The sequence below is a fragment of the Stegodyphus dumicola genome, chromosome X2 (genome assembly GCF_044657685.1).
Source record: "Stegodyphus dumicola isolate Sdum_Otavi_A_Nest chromosome X2, ASM4465768v1".
Classification (NCBI taxonomy): Eukaryota; Metazoa; Arthropoda; class Arachnida; order Araneae; family Eresidae; genus Stegodyphus; species Stegodyphus dumicola.
In genome coordinates this window covers 87,835,601-87,851,215 of record NC_140781.1, presented here as the reverse complement: position 1 = coordinate 87,851,215, position 15,615 = coordinate 87,835,601, and positions in this window count along the sequence as shown.

Here is a 15,615-nt window from a genome sequence, read left to right as displayed (position 1 = left end):
CATGTTTAAGGAAGTATGTGATAGGAATGAAATGCAACGCTTGCGTGATAATATTAATTTCCTCATTTGTAGACTCTAATGTACTCTTTCCACGAATGTTTTACTAAATTCCAGTGCGTAATAACAAATGTTACCAGAAGTATTTTCTGAATTTAAAATGATTAGATAGTACTTATTTCTAAAAAGATAATAAATCTAAAAGTTAATAAACCCAAAAATACTTTAAAAATTAAATTAAGCATTAATTAATTATTGATTAATATTCAGGCTGACTTGCAATAAACAATTCAAATTGAATTCAATCTTTATTTGCCTTTGATTTTAACTGAAAAGATGTAATAGATTTCAAGATGGAAACTCTCTAGAACACGTCAAGCTTTAAAAGAAAGAAAGCTAAATAAAGACTGAATTTTCTCATCTACTAAAAAACATCTGAGATCTGACATGTCGATCAAACATTTCAAGCATATATAATTAGATATTGGGCTGACAAATAAACTAAAAACAAAAGTTAAAAAAAAGTTAAAGTTAAAGTTTTCTAAATTACAGGTTAGCAACAAAGAATACATAAATATACATAATATACATTATGTCGAATTTCTGAAAAACTAATAAACTTATTTTAACGAAATACGATATGAATATACATTTATAACACAGGAAGAGATGTACCCCTCAAAAGTCATTTTATGCATACATGCTTATCAGTAAAGTTTACAGAGCAGCGATGTTCAAAATTCACATTATAATATCAAACCGAAAATGAGTCTAATATGAACAATAGGCAACTGAGGATTCCCTATGCAGTCGATCCCGCTCCTGCAATAAGGCAGTTCTCAACTCCGGAATGGTTCTCGGAGGGGGTACGGGGTGAGATGAAATTGCACTCCTAAGAGCATTCTAGACATGCTGTATATCGCTAGGTGAGGAGATCTAGCTGGCCATTCCATGAGAGGAATGGAGAATAGCCGGGCACAAACAGCGCTATACGGCCCTATCTCATGAAGTCTTCGGGAAACTGCAGACCGTGAAACTCGAGCTCCAGTGGCAGCATACAGTTCACAGGAGATGTGTGAAGCTGTAGCAGTTTTGTGCCGCCGAGATGAAAGTGCCAAATAATAATCCTCGTTCGTCATTGTAGATCTTGTTTGACCTTGTCCAGATCTTCTCGATATGGATAGAGTGATCTGACGCTGTTTCCACAAACTGCAGACGACGACATTTGGCTTCACAATAAGCTCTGTAGCCACCTGCGCTTGTGACTCACCTGCGAATGTCGTGAAGGAGTACGAGCACACAAATCACTGACAACCCCTCTTGAACTTATATCCAGAATCAAAGCTCCACAGACAAGTACGTGTAGGCTTATGTATTCGACTCTGAATATTTGCATTATTCGTCACCTGCATAATTAAAATTTTTGGTTCAATACTTTTCGTAAAATATATAGGTAATTTGCAAATTCTATTAATTTTGTGCATGCGTTTAGATCATATCTAAAGTGTGCCGTTTATTCAAATCAACATATTAAGGTTTACCATTCCTTCTTTGGGTATATTATGAATTTTTTCAGAGTTTTTCCAGATTCCATTGACTTCTGGATTGTTTTCCTTTTAGGATATTAACTCTTTAATTTTGTATATTTGAAAATTAAGCAGCTTATCCGGAAAAAGAAAGACTTTAGCATCATATATTAATAATACATATGCCTGTTTCCAGATAAAAATATATCCATTTATGTTAAAATTGTCAATTAATAATGCCCTTTAACAATTAATTTGAAATTTGAAACCTTCAATCGAAAATAATTTTTGTTTGCATATCTTAACTATAATTCCTTCTTAAACACAAATATCAATGTTTTTTCTAGTTCAAACCGCGCTGCTCGGTTAATGTGGTGCAAAGTACATCGAAATTGGACAGTATATCAGTGGAAACGGGTTCTTTGGAGTGACGAATCAAGGTTCACCTTTTACCGTTCGTATGGCAGGGTCTGGGTCTGGCGTCTACCTGGAGACCGTCTCCTGCCAGAATGCATTGTGCCAACAGTCAAGTTCGGCAGAGGTGGAATTATGGTCTGGGGGTGTTTCTCCTGGTATGGGCTATGACCCTTGGTCCCCATTCATAGTAAGCTCAACTCCGATGCCTACTGCACTATTTTGGATGACAATGTGCTTCCTACGTTGTGGCAGTTTTAAGGGTTGGACCCCTGTTACTTTCAGGACGACAATGCCAGTTGTCATGTTTCGACGTTAACCAAGGCTTGGTATGGTGCCAATGGAGTTCATCGAATGGACTGGCCTGCCCAGAGTCCAGACCTGAACCCTATCGAAAACCTCTGGGACGAGTTGCATCGCCGAATTCAGGGGTGCACTACCCGTGCAAAATCGGTGAAGGAACTTCTATGTCTTCTCCAAGCCGAGTGGAAGAAAATACCACTAGCTGTCATACAAAGACTTGTGGAAAGTATGCCCCGGAGGGTCCACGCTGTAATTACCTCTCGTGGAGGCTCTACCAACTATTGATTTTGAATAAAGTTTTAGTTTTTCTTTTCTATTAGAGGTGTCCAAATACTTATTGGTAGTTAGTGTATATATATAAGAATATATATATAAGAATATATATATAAGAATATATATATAAGAATATATATATAAGAATATATATATATATAAGAATATATATATAAGAATATATATATATATAAGAATATATATATAAGAATATATATATAAGAATATGTATATAAGAATATATATATATATAAGAATATATATAAGAATATAATATCCTGTTGCTTCAAACGAAGCAAAAGGCAGTTTGTTTGCATTGAAGTGTCATGTCAACTATGTAGTGCTTCAAGACGACTTCAAAGGTTTCTGAACCTCATTCCGTAGATTAATAAGTACTCTACAATACTGCAAAAAGGATGATGTCTAAACTTTTCTATAAAGTAATAAAATAAAAGAAAGCATTCTTTTAGCCGATTTTAGCTTTATCCCACTCGTTGACTGGAAAACAGAACCTATAGAATTAAAAGTACTTTTCCTAAACATTATGAATGTTTGCCTCGATCTGGGATTCTTTCCAAATTCTTGGAAGAAAGTAAACTTGTCTTCCGAAAAGAGGGAAAGAGCAGATCAGACACGCGTGCTTACGCCCGATATGCATCCTCTCTTCACGGGGTAAAATATTGAACAAATTACTGGTCCAAAGGCTTACGTATTACCTCCTAAGTAACGACCTTCTGAATCCACTGCAGTACGGATTCACCCCTGGCAAAAGCAGAATCGATACTTTAGACAGTCTAATTAAAATAATTAGAATCATAGACGTAACTAGTATACCTGTATGATCTCGTTGGATGTGATGTAAGCTTTCACCAACTTGTGACGGCCAGGTCTCCTTGCTACACTAATAGAAATGAATTGTCCTAAGAACATTTTCTTCTCTTAAAGGATTACCTATGTAACAGAGAAGTGACGTATAATCGGGACTGAGTGAACGCCAGTAAGACCTATTTCAAAGGAGCCGACCTCAAGGATCCAATTTGGGCCTTATCTTATGAAATGTTATAGCAATCCCAGTGCTAAATCTGGACTTAGGAGAAGAAAAGGTCTGATTAGTTGTTTAGTGGCATGATAGAAGGACCTATCGAAACTGCAAGTTTATGAGAATGACTGCGCGATTATTATTGGGGGTGGAAACAGAACAGCCATAGAAAGGAAAGCTAACAGGCTTTAGAAATTCTGGAAACATGGAGTAAAACGTTCAAATTGAACTTTAGCACGGAGAAAACTCAGATGATCCCGTTGCCTAAGGGAGCTAAGCTAATCCGCAACCTGCCAAGGCTCAAATGGATGAACACTCCGATCCGTAATTAACCCGCGAGCGCGCGTACTGGGTCCAAACGACCCGGGCGATTAAACAAACCTTTCTCAAAGCGCACATATTTCACGCAAGTTGTTGAGGTCCAGTGTAGTCGTGTCTTAAGTCTTTCTTAGTCGTGTCTTTATGTTTCCGAGGTTTTTTCGTTGGGACTTTATTCGGAGTCCTGATTTTGATGCGATCGGATTTTTCAGACCCAGCGCGCCTATTCGTGTTACTATTTCCTAGTTGATTTGTAATAGTATAGAAAGCGGCAAAAATGTCACGTTATTTATTATACAACGAAGAAATGTTGCAAAAGTTATCAGAGGCATCAACTGGCGAAGAATGTATTGAAAAAAAATGAGGATGGACGTGATCATGAAATTTTAGTTCACATAATTCTGATTCAGACAGTGATATAGATTCTGAAAACGAGTGTGAGAAAGACATAAATTTTTTGAAGGGAAAAATTATCGGAAGCACAAAAAAAAAAAAAAAAAAAAAAAAAAAAAATTAAAAAAAAAAAAATTAAACAAAAAATGCATTGTTTGTCCAGCAAAAAAGTACAAAAAAAAAAAAAAAAAAAAAAAAAAAAACCGCGTTTCGCCGAATGTGAAAAATATTTGTATTTGAAATACACGAAAACACTTTCTTCAATGTGCTGCTCACATTTGTTGTTGCATTTTCATTTGTGTAGCACTACCTATTTGACTGCGGTCTAACAACAAACCACCACTTACCACATCCAACGAATGATAGAACACTTTACTATCGTTTCATAATCAAACACCCGCCAGCTATAAGGAGTATCTGCGCAGTTGTACAGCAAATCAACGCCCTAGGGCAAGACATTTGCGAGCCACAGTAGCATGGTACTGCAGACAATGTACTCAACTATTAGATATTCGCAGTATGTACACATTCTGTAATACACATTCCACATTCAATTTCGAGCCTCGTGTTAACATCTGCTTTCAATAGCCACCAACTTGCAGAAATAATATTACTGACATGTTTATCAGTGTAAAGCACTGGGCACCCAATGGAATGATGTGTTATCGTAAATCGAAATATTTAATATCCGTACAATGCACGAATGTAGTGTATGCAACGAAATATGTAATTCATGCAACAGAAGCCCCTAATGAAAGTATGTACATTATGTATCATGGGAACTGAGCATATTTCCGCACAGCGCTACTGCTTTACGCACACCTTACTATGTCTCATATCGTTCTTCTGAGTGTAATATTTGCATTTATGTGCTCTACGTGTTTCCATATGTATTCTATGTGTCATGATATGTATTCTCGTGTGTGTTTTTATGTCTTTATGTTACGTAATTACGAGTGTGTTTTTATGCTTTTACGTTTAATTTTGTATATCTATGTGTTTCAGATTATATGAGTGTTTTAGTGTTTTAATGTTATCCTTTATATTCTTTTTAAGTTACTTTGTGTTATTAACAACGTCCTATGTAAAAACTACCCGACATCTAGCCCCTGTATGGCCATGTAAACTCCTAGTGCAGCCTCACGGGGCTCCGAGTTGCTTCTTCGTGATAGTGGAGGACGTGGGACATATGCCTGTTTACCTATGTTATACGTCAGGCGTTCCCGTCCTCCGTCACCCGTCACCTGTCTATAGTGCTAATAAAGAAAATAAGAATCGACACAGATTAAAGAGTATCGATACAGTATACTATTTTTTCCCTGTGCTAATAAATAATTAGCTTTTCTATTCGTTTAAGAAATTTTGTTTCATAAAAACATTTGGAGAAATACATTTTAACTTGAATATTTTTTAAAATTTTATCATAAAATTTATTGACATAAATGTCACATTTTTTCTGAATATTTACAACATTTTCTTCAAAAAACAAGAACTGGGTCTTTTGGACCCAGTGCGCGCGCTCGAGTAACTCATATGAGCGCGCGCGCGCTCGCGGGTAAGACACCCTCAAATACTTGGGTTTTGTTCTTTACAAGAAGCTGATATGAATACCACATCCTACAAAAATAAGAAATCGCACCCATGATCTAGTGAATAGTCCCAACTGCTTCATAGCTCATAAATGGGGCCTCAAGGGAAAAATAATGAAGCAGTTCTACACAAGAGCTATAGAAAGACTGACTCTTTATAGTTGCCCGATCTGGTGGCACTATAGCAAAACTGTAAGAGTTACGAATAAATTTCTGCAAATACAAAGAATAGTGCTTCTGAGTATAACAAAAGCGTTCAGCATAACGCCGATGACAGCACTCCAAGTGCTAGTAGGAGCTTTTCCGTTGGATCTAAAAGCGGATCAAGAATCGAATACATTCCGTATAACTCATTATGGAGAAGACGGGGAACTTAAGAATGGCTTCATCTCAGGGTCAGAGATTGAAGATCGTTCACCTACGATGCGAACACACCCAACACTGGTTAATAATATAAAGTGGCAAAAAAAGCTTCCAAGAGACTATGGTATTGAGATTGTTACAGGTGGCTCAAAAACTCTAAACCAGGTCGGTGCAAAAATAATAAGAAACTCAGATGATAAGATTGAATGACACATGCTCGGTCTTCCAAGCCGAAGCAGTCGCACTAAGAGCAGCTTTTATTTGAGTTAACGATTACCTCAAAGACAAGAAAAGACCTATCCACGTTTTCTCGAATACCCAGAGCGTCCTATGTGCCTCAATGGTAGCAAATCAACGCTCCTAATACGAACACTATATGAATTGAATAACACGGAGATCTATTCGCCAAGTCAATCTCAGCTGGAGCCAAGTCAATCTCAGCCAAGTCAATCTCAGCTGGGCACATTGGCATAGAAGGAAACGAGGCAGCTGACCAAGAAGCGAAAGACGCCCCAAGAAAACAAAATATCGACTATTTACTACCAATCTCTCAATTAGTGATGTAAAATAAACTATTAAAAGACGTTCTCAAAGAGTGGCATGATAAATGGAATGACTCAGAGACGGAATGGCTCACCTACGAATATTATTCGCAAGTCTCATTAAAAAGATTGCGAACAGATTTCCTGTTAGTGATGGCAATTACTAACCATGGGAAATTCCATGACTATTTTAAGCGTATCCTGTAGAAGAATGTGAAATGCGGATGTAGAGCTGCAGCAGAGCCAGAAGATGCAAAGCTTTACATCTTTGAATGTCCACTACTGTCGACCGTCAGGAAGGAAAAACTTCCACATTTTGCTAATAGACTTCCGAAGAAGGAACTGTTCTACAATTCTAAGTGTAAGACAGGGATCAAAGCGATCTTTAAATATGTGCTAGAAAAACGAAGATAATATTATTGTAAAAAGCTAGTCTTCTTTCCATCTGTATAACCTAAATTTAACGTATCTTCTTTCCATCTGTATAACCTAAATGTAATGTATCTTCTTTCCATCTGTATAACGTAAATGTAACGTACCTTCTTTCCATCTGTATAACCTAAATGTAACGTATCTTCTTTCCATCTGTATAACTTAATGAAACTATGTAAGAATGGAATCTTCTTTCCATCTGTACACTAATACATAGAGCAAGGGTTCTACTCTGTATATAATGTACATATTCTTTCCATTTGTATATTACTTTTGAACAAAATAAAGGACCAGTGGGTCCCAAATGCTGAGGTTAACAAATCTTCGAGTCAGGGATGTGACGTGTCTGGCACGCCCTTACCCTCAACATGTCGCGTGTTACTAACGTACAGCCGGTAACCTGTTTCGGCATTTTATTCGGCAAGAGGTATCAAAATTTATCTCCTCGCAGTTTTTTTAATTGAACGGGGCAGAGAATCAAAATTATTATTATTATGTCCGTATTCTGTGGTATAACTCTGTATAAATTTGGGATAATCGCACGGGTTCATACCGCCGACGTATCTGTCAAGTTTCTATCCTATCAACTGTCGATGATAGGTTATGGGGCTATCGCATCTAACAAAGAGTGAGGCTAGAACAAACGAGCTTATTCTTCTCCTATCATTGGAGGTTACTAAACTAAAGAATTTCGCTGAAACCGATCTCTATGTGGTACATTTTGCAGTTAGGATGAAAATGTTTCGTTTAAAGCTCCGTGTCCCGTAGCTTCCACCAAGGAACTGGTTTTCGCCTAAGTAAACTAATCAGATATCCCAAAAGCGAAAATTCCCGGAGATGCTTTTTTCGACGCACTGTTGAGAGTATGTAATAGAAAAAGTACTTATAACGGGAAGATTAAACGTTTTACTGACAGTAAATGTGATACAGGTCTTACGCGTCTACCGTGCTCGTAATGAGTGACCGGCATAAAGGCTCGATTTCGGAGACAAAGGCGGAGAAATAGCTACCACACTCAAGCAAGGCAGCAGGCGCGCCAAGTACCCACTCCTAGAATGGGGAGGAGCCATGAAAAATAACATCGAAGGTCTCTTTTGAGACCCCGTAACTGGAATTACTACGCTCTAAATCTTTTAAACAGGATCAGTTGGAGATGCAACATGTTATGACTTTACATGCGATGAAGCGTGACTATTTAAAAGTCACTGAACATTCTAAATGCGCGATGTGGTCCCTGCAAATATTGTTTATTTTTTGTTATTTATTTGTTGCGTTCAGTAGAAGAATACTGTGGAGAAGTAAAGTAACTGCCAGAAAGCATGTTGCATTACGCGACTTTTGGAAGGAAAAAGTATTGGTCACTGTACCCCAAATATTTAAGTTTCGTGGAAAGAAGTCTGAGTTGCTACTGCAGAAAAAGCTCGAAGTGCACAATAAGCATATTATGACGAAATAAATTGGTGTAGAAATGGTTGAACTAGCACATACGCTAAACCTAGACATCAACACGGAAGATGCAGAAGAATTAGTGGATCACATACAAGGTGAATTGATTGATGATGATTTGATTAACTTCCAAAATGGAATAATTATAGAAAAGAGAAAGAAAGAGCGAGGAAGAGCGAAAAACATCAAAAAAATTTACCTGAACGATTTTCTAAATTAAATCAGAGGTTTCAGCTACTAGAAAATATGCATCAAAATGCATTTCAACTTGAGCTGCTGGAAAATATGATAGTTTTTTTCCAAAGTTGAAAACAAAATTCGGAAGTCACTTGGATGTTATCGAGAAATATACGAAATGAAAATGAAAGGTTAATGAATTTACTGATTAAAGAATTACTGCAATAAATCATTCTGATGAGTTATGGGGTTAGGTCATCTAATGACGTAGGAGGCTAGAAGAACCTTTTGCGAGAAATGAGCTTGTCCGTCGCCTACCATTGGAAGGTACTTAGCCAAAACATGTTTAGTTGAAAGTTGTGTCCCGCTTAGTTGCGTGGCACTTTTTGAAACTGAATTCAAAATGTTTCGTTTGGGTCACTGTCCTTCGTACGATTCTCCAAAGAATTGGTTTTAGCATAAATCAACCAATCAGATGTACGGAAAAGAAAAATTTTGGGAATTTTTTTTCCCTTCCCGATGAGTACGATAACCTGTAGATATGATTTCTTCAGGTTCACACTTCCTCACCCAGTTATTTTTAACTAAAAAGATTATTTATGTTCCTTCGTGCCTGTAGGTCACGGGTACAAAGGTAATTTTTCTTTAAACTAATTTAAAGAAATGATATATCTTAATTTTATAAATATGTACACATGCTGTGCATACGTATGCAGAGAAACTGTTAATAAACATTATGTACATTTGTATATTCTTAAGCCCATTCTACGTTAAATAAAAGTCTAATTTATAAAAGTATTGTCATAGTTCATAGGGGAAAATTAAGTCCGGAACGTAATCGACTTACGACGCGACAGCTGGAAAGGCACTCGTCTTAATCCGGAAAGCCTGTATAAAGCTAGACATATTTTATATCCTGACAAAATATAAAGATTTATTTCATAGGGCAAATATGTTCTGATTTACCCACTGAAAATTGTTCGTAATTTGCACAGTATGGGTGTATTTGTACTCATCATTGATGCGTACTGCTAAAAACGCACTGAATATTTGAAGTACTCAAATAAATTAATTGCTACATGGCGAAGATACTATAACAAAGAAGATTAACAATTTTAGTTTGTTCCGATGATGCCGCATATCACTCGAAGAAAGTACTGGAGAGTTGAGCAGGCTTCGACAACCCATATAAAGTTCTGACTGTAATTTTTTTTTATTTTTTATTTCAGGTATTTCTTTATAGGAAGCAGTAACGTCCTTTCTCTGTCTTTCAGTACTCTTGCTCTTATATACTGCACACATATCTTGTTCGTTACATATTGCTAGCTGTAAAACGATCAAGATTCAGACTTTGGTTTCCATTGAATTGTAAGTATTTGCTGACTTGTAAAATCTAAAGGTCATATGTTTTTAGTGCATCGTTGTAATGCAAAAATCACAAGCCGTTAGTGAGTTGGTCGCTGTTCTTCGTCCAAACGGGAGCTCTGGGGTCATAAGAAGCATTCATCAAGCCTCATTGCTAAGTTACAAAACACTGTACAAGGATTTGTCTAGATGTTGTAACTTTTCCAATTTAAGCCGACCTAGTATAAGAACCAACTAGTCACATCAAAGCAAACATGAACTGAGATTCGGCTGATATATCATAGTGTTAGCTCAAATTTGCCTCTCTGGTTCGCTATGACTTGAAAACCTGTCCCGCAGGTGTGAACGGGCTTAATTACTTTTACATCTTAAGTCTATACCAAGAACGCACTAGACTATTATGTAAATAGTCCCTTACTTTTTTAATGTCTGAATGCGAAGACAAATTTTAAATAAGATGTGTTTCCAAAGGTACTTTTTAGATAAATAAGTGATAGCATATGTCATATAACATGAGCAGCATTTCGGGAAGAAACTGAGTATTGCAAATGATAAGCTAAATATTTCCAAAGCAAATTTTTCGATTCAATAATTAAAAGCGTGTTTTATAAATTCCATTTCTTCTGCAGCACTATTTTTTATCGCAGGCGTTTAAGCAATGCGATTTTTCTTAATTTCTTAATGCAAAAACATGTTGCTTCAAAAGAAAGGAAGAGTAAAATAAATCGGCTCTTAATTTTTGATTGTTTGGTTGACTATGTCTGGAGTGTATCTTTCCTTATATTTAATTAATTGAGGGAAAGCACGCGATATTTACTTTTTGAAAAACACAGACATCGATTAGACAAAGACAGCGATTATTCATTCAAAAATTAGTCAGAAATAGATTTTTGCCATTATTGGTAATTATAAAAACAGACTACTTTTAGTAGCGATACAAACTTTTCCGCAATCGCACATCAAACCTTTAATAGTGCAGGAACTGGAAAATACTGTTTCATATACTTCCTTCAAACTTTGCATGATTACTTTTGTTGCTTATCTTACAAATTGAAAATGCGTTTGAAAAACAAGTACTGGTGTAGCTCTAAGCACAGACATTAATATTCTATTTTCCCCTATTAAATTAGTTATTTCTAAATATTTAGATTCCTTGGAAGAGCAACGACTTATTAGATGCTCTTCAGGAACACGCCCACCAGTTCCTGAAAGAAAAAATCATTGAATGCGAAGGATGCGTGCGCTTTTTCTTGGTCTCCTCGTCGCCTTGATCGGTATTCTGGTTAGCGATGATAGTTGCCATCTCGTGTGACCTGTGTTCGAATCCCGGAGAAGGCAAGGATATTTGTAAGTGTATTGCTTCTATACAGTATGATGAAACTTAAAATACTGATGAGCCAAACGTCTTTTTGCGGTGTTTTGGTGTTAGAGGAAGAGAAGTAGAAGACCCTCGGATACGTTACTGGCAGAGTGCTTCATCGAAATTGGTATGGAACTATATAGTTAGTTAGTGTAGTGGGACTATACCTGTGAGATTATTTGTTGAAGTTCTGGTGTCCCACCCTCTTCTTCTTGTTCTGTCATGTTTTTGTCCCATCTGTAATGTGAATAAGAGCAAATTTCTCTTCGAAAATCTTCAAATCAAGGCAGTCCTTTTAAAGCAGATAGTTCTTGATGCTTTGCAATTAATAAATAACCTAAGCCTATAAAATCTTTAGAAATTCTTCATTTTCCTTAAGCAGCGAGCCTTTGCTTGATTTGTTAGAATTCTTAAATTAACCGAAAGCAGTGAATTCTAATTAATTAAGAGTTACGCTGCTTAATTACTATAAAATAAAGGAGAAAAATATTACTTAAATACCAAAATGCTCATTCATGATGCTTTTCGAGTTATCCAGGAGAAGGATTTTCACACGTTTTAATACAACAATAGCCACGTTTCTTTCGGATTTCTTATTTTCACTCGAATTCAGCTAGTATCAAAAGGAAGGGGGAAAATACAAAGTAAAACTTAAAACCAGGCAAAAAAAATGATGATAATTTAGCTCAAATTTTCAATAAACCTATATAGTATTTCGATTGAGGATCATACATACGTTCCGCTCCTTCAACAGCAAAATTATTACTTCTAAGCCAACCTTCGGTTGCTCCTCCTCGCCATTTTAAATTTAGCGGTGAAATATTATCATGCTTCTTTTATCGCCAGATACTGGACATTATTTTTTGATCCTTTCGAGAAATCACTACAGAAAGATTACTTAAAACCTTGGCTGAATTTTCAACCATGCTTAATTTAAAACATGATTTCCCAACATCATGCATCGAACCCTTTATTTTTTTATCTGTAGTATACAGAATACGGTATAATCACAATACTAATAATTGCACATAAATAACTTAAAGCTAACAATTAGACTAAAAATATAAAGAAAAGTTTTGAAAAATGGTTAATAATATCTATGTTTTATTATTTTTAACTTTACGAATATAAACAAGTTTTCAGAAACAAAATTGCAAATTGGAATTGCACAAAATTACTAATAATAAGATTTTAATTAATATGATGGCTGCACTTAATATCTAGATGCAATATTTTTAATAGCTGGAATAAAACTGTTTAACTCATTCAACAATATTCATCCTGTTTATTTTTATAGTAGTAAATTATTAGATAATATATTCTTTTTTATAGTATTAAATTATTCACTTGACCACCAGTCGATTCCTTGATCTTCAGCGACCTCCTTTAAAATTTCATCGATCATAGGAGTCCCCCTTACTTAAATAGTCTCTTCCCCCACCCAAGTGATGTCAAAATTTATTCTTCACTGCTTTCTATACAAGACCGTTGACTTCTTAAATTCAGTAGTTTAGAATTAAGAAGTATAGGTAATTTTAACACTCTACTGTATAAATAATATTATTTTAGTTCTACAGGTAAGAGTATATGAACGGCAACGGGCCGCTGTCACTAGAACTGTTTTAAAGCAAAAATCTATGAATTTTCAAGATTAGAGTACTACTTAACAGGCACTTTCCAAAACATAATTTATACACACGTGCATGACTAATTACATAATGGCAAAAATTTAAAGTTATACTAACCTCATTTACCCTCTAAGGGTTATGGACGTAAAATTCGATATCGAAGGATGACTTTCTCATTTGGGAAACGTAAAAATTTCACCCAGATCCTAAAAATTCAGATTACGGGTTGAACATATACTGAAAGAAAAAGGGAGTCTATGTAAAAAGAGAAATGGTTATTTTGGAATTATAATCACGAAAATATCGCTTATTCATGACAAATGGCGGAATTTTGAAATTTCAGGGCCAAATCCGTAATTCTTCGTCTGTTGAAAATTTTAAAATTTAATGTAGTACGGTTTTATTTGAAAACTCTTTCTTTAATACGAGAAAAACTGCAGCACTTTTCATTCATAAGCTCATTATTGAATACTGATAAACTTATAAACCGATCAGATTAATATTTTAAAAAGAAAATATATTAGCTTGGAATTTCAGTAATCAGCGTAAACGCATCATATTACACAAAAGAAAAAACTTTTATTTTTTTAACATTTTCAATTCAAATAAACAACTTAAGATAAGAAACAGCGAGATCACTCCTGTCTTTTTAACGTAGCCCACTGTAGTGCATCCCAAAAGTGATGGAATATTTCTAAGATTGTATTTCATATCGAATTACAAATATAAAGAAAAAAAATGTGAAATCAAACTAAATAAAAAAAATGTGAAATCAAACTAAATAAAAAAAAATAACTTTCCATATAAAATTTTGGTATCCTTTCCGTTATAGGACACGAGGCGTCAAACAATTATCTGTTAAAAGATATATATATATGTGTGTATATATAGCAAGACCCCTCTTAACGCTGTTTCGGTTTAACGTGTTTTTATTGGAAAAGTAGGATTTCTTGAAAATTGCGAGCAGCGTTGGGCTTCCCTGAAGTCGAAAGTAATTTATCTGAATTACTTCCTCTTTTAAGTATTACATAAACGTATTTTTTTTATTTCAAACATTTGTTGCTGTTATTATTAGTATAAATTTATGTAATGTAATGATTGATACAATGATAAATATTAAAATTTTTAGTTTTTAATATGGGCGACAATAAGAAACACAAAAATAAAGCGACAAGAAAAGGCATTTCGCTAGAAACTAAAATGCAGCTGCTTAGAAGATTAGATAGTGGTGAACGTCAGTGTCAAACTGGTGTTGCATTGAACTTGTGAACTTCAACAATAAGGACACAACAATAAGGTAAATGCCTACAATATGGTATTTTTCCTTCCTGCTTCAAGATAGGACAGATAATTCTGTTCAACAAGAAAGGTCAAGATGCATCCAATCCGAGCTCATATAGGCCAATGAGCCTTCTCCCAGCGCTGGGAAAAGTTTTTGAAAGAGCCCTTGCGAGTCGCCTCAGACACCATTTAAGAAAATCAAATAGCATCAGTAACTTGCAATTTGGATTCACACCCAACAGAAGCACAATAGATGCAATCAAAGAAGCTATAATCCAAATTTCTAACAACAAAGCCCAAAATATGCATTCACATGATGATGATGCTCTACTATGCTTAGACCTCAGAAAGGCTTTCGACTCACTCTGGTGGCCTGAGGTATTAGGCACACTTAAAGAAATCAAATGCCCGAAGAACCTATTTAAAGTATTCCAGAACTATTTCTCCAACAGAAAGAGCATAATAATAACCAACAGCAGAACCATCGAGAGAAACCAAAAAAGAGGCTGTCCACAAGGCTCTTGTCTTAGCGCTGATTTCTGGAATTTAGCATTTAACAAAATAGTACAACATCAATGGCCAGACCACACAAAGTGCATTGCATTTGCTGATGATGCAGCCTTTGTAATCAGTGGAAGTTCTAGAGAAGTACTGGAGGCCAATGTTAATTCTACTCTGGAAAAATTCAACGAACTTTGCAAGCACCAAAAACTAACAATATCACAGGAAAAATCTTAAGCCATGATATTTCATAAGCCTTCTAAAAAAATAACCAGATTACCGAAATTCCACATTGACAACAAAATCAAAATAGTCAAATCCTTAAGATATCTTGGAATTACAATAGATAATAAACTTAACTTCATTGAGCACCTACAGCAAATTAAGAAGAAAACCTCCAGTATAGCTAACAACCTGAAAAGGATGCAAGGTGTCGGATGGGGCTTAAACCCCCAGATACAAAAGCTGTTATAGAAAAGATAGCACTGTATGGTGCAGCGATATGAGCGTCACCAATGACGGTGAGAAAACAAAAGCAACTTCAATCCATCCAAAGGCCCTTTCTTTTAAATTATTCCCGTGCTTACAGAACAACCTCAAATGCTGCACTGTTTCAGCTCACCAACAGCATCCCCCTATTCTTAGTTGCGGAGCAGGAACATGCAAAG